The following is a 6,717-nucleotide window of genomic DNA, read 5'->3' on the forward strand; positions in this document are numbered from 1 at the left end:
TAAAGGGAGACCAGTGCAAAAGGAAAAACAAACCCTCTCCTGTAGACGCCGCACGTTACAAACAGAAGTTTTTTTTCTTTTTTTTTTTGCATCTTGTTATTTCTCGTCGGGGAGGGAAAGCGGCTGAAAGACGTGTTATTGTGAGAAACTTGAATCCTTTTAGACGAGGCCTCGTCGGGGCGGCACGATTCCCAAGGCGTTTTTTGCACGAGTGACGCGATCGGACGCGTCGTGGGACTTTCATCGGGTTTGATTAGTCACAACGGAACAGAACTGGAGAATTCTCTGACGGATCTTTGCCGCTTACTTACTTCGTTTCTCCGGCCGTAACGGCCTTTTAGCTCTTGCCGTGCTCACGGTGTTTACTCAACACTTGCTGTACTTTCTTTAAACTAGGCGTTGCCTGCCAAGAAAAAGAACCCTCACCACCTTTATCATGAAGTTCAGATAAAGAATTGAGCTGAACGTGACCTTGCGTTGTGTGTTCTCGCCTCTCTTTGAAGCCCGCTCTACTTTTCTTTTTTTTTTCTTCTTTTTTTAGTGAGTACAAGTGACTCGATGCGGACCATTTATAGAAACACACGCTCGTCTTAAACAGAGCGTCTTCATTTGTCACGAAACACCTGCAGGGGAGGATTTAATATCGCTTTGCGTCTGACGCAGTTTTTTCCTGTAAAGTCTCTTTCAAGTGGGCTTTCAGAGCTCAAGTCGTTAAGGTGCCCCCCCCCGCCCCCCCCCCCCCGAATAAGTGAAAAGGCCTCGGGTCAGAGAGCCCACATGTATTGGTGAAGAGGCCCTCTGCATGCACTGCACCTTCTCTTTTTGCAAAAGGCACAATTAGATTGAAACGCCTGTCGCGTATTTGGCGATTTTCAGTTTCCCCTCGGAAACATTGGGCTGGAATTCATCCGGATTCAATGCGAGGTACTGAACGCAGGCATGCAATAGAGAACCTTTAACCCATATTTGGCCACCTTTTGCTCTCGGCTCGCTATCTTTTCCTACCGACTCGCCGGGTTGGTCGGTTTCGGTGGAGATTGCTGTGATAGTCGTCAGTGCGATGGAGCAGCTTAACACTCTCAGAAGGAGACACAGGATGAAAAAAAGACACCCGACTGGCTCTCAGCAGACAGCTGCGGATGGGGGGGGGGGGGGGGGGGTCACGACTTTGCAAGTCATTTGCAGTTCTCCCCGGCAAAATAAATGAACATAAGACGTCCATAAAAAGAAACCCCGCGGCTGCCGTGCGCCCCCGATGACCTGCAGTCAGCACCAGGCTGCTCCCTCCGGTGCCCCCCCCCCCCCCCACCCCACCACCCCGCGTGCCCTAAAACACACACAAACGCGCTTCGTACAGATGCCGTCCTGCGAAAAAAGGCTCGGGCGTTTCGATGGTAGATCTCATTGCTCGCCCCGCCCATCAGTACGGTGCCTGACAGCGGAGATGAAGCGTTGAAGAAGAAGAAGAAGAAGAAGAAGAAGGAGGGAAGAAAGAAAGCAGGCAGCGGGCTGGTTCGAGCGGCCTGTGCTCTCACGGTCCATGCTAAGAAAGAACTGATGAACGGGTCGGCCGGCTCGGATGCATCGCATAAAGAAGGGAGCCGGTTATTTGTACAAGGTTAAACCCACCAGCCTCATGCTGTTTAAGAAGAGCAGGCTTCTGGCATCTGGTCCCCCCCCCCCCCCCCACATACCCCCCACACCCCACAGCCCTCCCTTCACTATCTCTCCTTCTGTCTCATCCGGATGGAGGACAGCTCGTATTCAGACATAATGACTATTAATATATTATTATTATTACTACATGAAACCATGCAAGATTCCATCGCTACCCTCCCTTTGCATGCCTCCCTGATCTAATGTAAATACTCGTACAGTGAAAACGCACACGGGAAGCTGGGGGCGGGAAGCAGTGAAACAGAATGGGGCGGGGGGGGGGGGGGGGGAACGGGTTTGCTAAGGTGCCCTTGAAGGAAGCTCTTGGTCCACCGTTGGAAGCACTGTGGTCGGACTGAGCAGCTCGCAGCTGTGGATGCGTCAGGCTGTATGACCGTTAAAACCAGGCACTGATGGAGAGAGAGAGAGGGGGGGGCGGGTGGGGGAGAAGAAAAAAAAAATGTGCCGGCCTCCTCAGATGGATAAACGAAGAAACCTTCAATCCAACAACAACAACAACACGACCGGCCTCGCAAATATGTGTGCGAGGTGCGCACGCCGTTAATCCGCTAAACGGCGGCGCTTTAAGGCCTCGTCTGACCACTTTCTCTGGGGCTCATCGCTCAAACCCTCCAGATGACTGCACCGTTGGGTGGAAAGCGCATTTAGAGTGTCTGCAAAGCAAAGAACATCCTGACAACAATAGAAAAAGGATGCAGATCTTCTTTTTTTTTCTTCTTTTTTTTAAATTACTAACTAGATTCCAGCCAAAAGTACTTCTTTGTTTGATATGATCTCCTAATATTGGGAGTAGAGGTGTCAGATTGAAAACAGGGTGTAAAAAAAAAAAAAACAGTAAGGGACTGCTCTCTTTCTGTATCCCTGAGCAACAGAACTGAATCGGACCATTAAATGTGTATTTCCTTGGACACTCTCCGGGACGCCTGTTGGTTCCTTCAGTCTGCACAAGACGAGATTCATCCGGAAATTTTCCGCTGAAACCTTCTGTGAACTTTGTGTTATGCAACGAGTAGCAGGGAGAAATGTTTTTCTGTTCTATTCAGCCGCGCGGCGGACTGAAGCAAATTGTGTATATATATATATATATATATATATATAAATATGAGAAAAGGCCCCTCATGTGTCCTGAGGACAGGATGCTTCTCAAACTTCAGCCGGGAAGAAATCGATGCTAAACTATTGAACTTCTCTCTTTTTAAATTTTTTTTTTTTTTTTTTCATTTGTCTTTGAGTATGCGGTAAAGTGAATATTGAGAGTGAAGGCAGCGTTATTAACAGCAGCGGGCAGCTGTTTCCACCCGCTGAGCGCGCCGACCCGATGGATTTTTTAAATTTATTTATTTTTTTCTCCCTTTTTTTGCCCAAAGCGAATATATTGGGGAAACATTCCTGAAATGAAAGCTGCGGTGATGTGGATACGGACGTCACAGCCCGTCCTGTCACTGATTGCTTGTTCGAGCAAACAGACGCTCATCTGTGGAATTCAATCACCAACGATTATTTCCCGTTATTAGATATGCAGCCTGAGTGCAGTTTAGTTTAGTCGTTCTTCGTCTGTGCTTTGAATCATTTAAGACCACTTATCTCAATAACCATTTCACATATATATGGCATTATTTTATTTGGAATCCCTCATTCTCAAAGGTGCGGAGGTTTTCCAATCAAATAGCAAAGAGTGCCTGCATCAAAATGAAAGAATAATAAAATATGATCAATAAACTGCGTTATTAAAACTCTTGAATGCGGTGATGCTTTTTGCAGAACAGCTTTAGAGACAAATCAATGGAAATGCTGATGTGTTGAGGTGTCGAACCTTTCCAGAAGAAAACCGCTTCGACCCGTTTATTCTCCTCTCAAACAATGGAGAGCAAGATCTATGTCATGATTTGGTTCGTAAGAAATCTCCACCCGCAGATTGCGTGGAATAAAGGAAGACGGGACTGTGTAATCACACCCCTCCTATCCCCCCCCCCCCCCAGAGGCATCAAAACCTGGAGCGTGAGCCACGGGGACCCCAAGGGGCCCCATGTGACGCCCACCAATGTCGTCTCCAAGGCGATGTACTCCAACAGCGCACACCTTCACACCTTCACACTCCACCCGACTATCGTTGCTAAGAGGGGGCGAAATAAATATATATATATATAATGTTCAAGTGCTTTCATTGTGGCCCTCACAAAGTGTCAGCGGCGCCGGGGACACGAGAGAGAATCCGTCCATCCATCCTTCATCTTTTTAACAGCCTTTTTTTCGTCTCCATTCGTGCGACGCGGGTCACGCGCGGCGGTGCGCGCCCAAATCCCCGGGAGGGCCGATGGTGACACATCCTCCGTGGCCTTTCGTGTCATTCCAGTAATGAGTCGATTCCCGACGCGTCCCTCTAATGAGCCCCCCCCCCCCCCCCGCCCCCCCCTTACAGTATTCTTTCCTTTAGCGACCCATGAACGCGCTCCTCCTGATTATTGTCACACGCTGGGCTCATTCCAGCTCGCTTCCTTGGGACCGATCCAAAAGGCCTTGAAAAAAGCCCTGACGTGTGCGTCCACTCAGCAGCACCGGGTGTTGGGAGATGATGACGGCGTTTCCGCGCCCCCCCCCCCCCCCCCCCGCGGGTCGACGCTGGAATGAGATTAGAGAGTGACGCGGTCACGTCGGTTTCCCTCCGATAAGCGACGACACCCACCGCAAATCGTCCCTTCTTGTCACTCGTCCTTCTGAGTTTTGTGTGGAAATGCACTTGTTGTAAGTCGCAAAGAGCTGTGTTGATTCGCTGTGGGTTTTGGCGCTCAACACCATCGTTTCATTCATTGTCTTTGCTCGAGAAATCTCACTTTGCAGCGAGGACAACAACAAGACGAGTCTTTCAACTTGCCCATATTCTGATGTCCGGCCTTCCTGTAAACGCTGTAACCCTTTCACACGCATTCCTCTGGGAATAGATCGCCGCTGTTTGAAAATGCTGAAATGTGATTTTTGAGCATGTGGGCGAAAAAAAAACACCGCAGGGAACGGAAGACAAACGACAGCAGTATCAGGCCGAGTCATAAAATGGTGGCCTTGATTTGGGGGGGGGGGTCCAACAATCATGAATAGTGGACGCATAAAGGCTGATTGTGAATATCCGCCCCGAGCCAAACTTATCTGGAGTTTTCTATCAACAACCTTAAAACCTCAAATCCCTCAGACATGACGGCAACCTCCATCGGGGGGGGGGGGGGGGGATTTTCACCAAAACATCAAACCAAACCAAAAAAGCCCCGACGTTAGATTCGATGATTCACTCAAAGCAGAAGATGTTTTTGAGCGCTTTTTGTGACTCGGTTAGTTTGTCGGAGCAGACGCTGTCAATTATCGTCATCTCGTGTCCGTTAATCCCGCTCGGACTAAATCATACCGCGCTGGAATTGTCGGACAGTTTGTGCGTGTGTGTGTGTGTGTGTGTGTGTGTCTCCCAGTGAAGAACGGTGTGATATTCAGACTGAGGGCATTTTTTTTTTGCTGAATGAGGTCATTTTGACCGGGTGTCACTTCTTTCACAGCTGAGGTTAAACTAATGCAATCAGAGTGAGGAGTGGATTCATGTCCGCTCCGGGGGGGTGAAGGTTAGAACTATCTTGTATACATGGATTAGATTTCACAAGTGAATCAGTAGAGATGGAGTCTTATTTTTCTGGCTTTCTCGGCGCAGCACATTTTATTCATTTCATTCCTTCGGTTTATTATGTAGTTGGGAGTAAGTTCCGTGGTAATAATTAGTCAATCAACAGACAGTTGACGAGTGGGTCGATTATTTTCTCTGTGAGCAATAACATAACGCATGGTTAGCGGATCCACTTTTAATATGAAGGTATTGATTTTGGCCACTTTGATGGAGAAAATTATTTAATTCCTGCTCCTCAATGAGAAGTGTTGTGTAAGATGTCGCTCTGGGCTCCGGGAACTTTTTCTTTTCATTATTTTCTTAAGGAAATATGACAACATAACCACATTTTGATTATAAATTGTATTTTAAGGCGGTACAGGACCTGCTCTGCTTTCTTACTGTCACAAATCCTAACAACGAGCGGAATGTGAAGACTCGGGGTACTTCAGGGTCAGGTTTTTTTTTTTTGATTAGAAAACTTCAGTGACCTTTTGATCTTGTCGGCGTAATTACGTCGGGGGGACGAGACGTTAAGGGTATCTCAACCCTTAACGTCCCGTCGAATGTGGAAAACGGCAGTGATGCAATAGTGTTTTTTTTTTAACATGGGGGGGGGATTAGTGAGAAAATGGCTTTCTGGCTGCTCAGTGTGTGACTTTGAATGCAGCGAATGGGGAAATTAAAGACTCCATTCCAAAGCTTACGCTCAGAGTGACACTTGGTAGAAGGAAATTAGCAGAAAAGACGCTAACCAATGCAATGCGGCTCAGTTGTCAAAAGCGTTTCAAATGTATGGCATGTGAGCCTGGGAAAAAAATAAAAAAACGCTTTCAAAAGATGACATTCGAAAAAATGCAGAAAGAATTCCAACTATGGTATTAGGAGATTACATTGAGCTCTTTCAGGTCAATTGGGGTCGGATAGGATGATGGAAAGAACTGCTGCACAAACCAATCGTATATAATAAAGCTCAACAGATGCTAAAGCTGTGCTATGACCTCAATTCTCCATGGGAACAGCAAAAATATCTCAAAACACACAAAGGTCTGTTTAGCTTAGGGAGAGTTGTGTAGCTCATTGCATCACATCTTCATCACCCCCGCAACGTGGTGCGCTCTCCTCTCTCCTGCATCCCGGCGCATCGGAAACGCAACGTGGACGGTGATTCGCCGCCAAGGCTGTAGACCTCAAGGAAGGCCCAGGTCAGCAGAGAGTAGATATATAGACATATACTGTATATAGACAGAAGCCAAAGATGGATGCCTTTCATTAAACGGGTACAAGGGGGCACCTCCTCTTTGTCGAGGTCGACGTGAATCCAACATTTCACTGGATTCACGTGAGCTTCGTACCTGCCAAATATTCTTCTGTGTCCACCAGCTGGTAACGAAATTGGA

Source organism: Pungitius pungitius, chromosome 9 (assembly GCF_949316345.1).
Source record: "Pungitius pungitius chromosome 9, fPunPun2.1, whole genome shotgun sequence".
Lineage (NCBI taxonomy): Eukaryota > Metazoa > Chordata > Actinopteri > Perciformes > Gasterosteidae > Pungitius > Pungitius pungitius.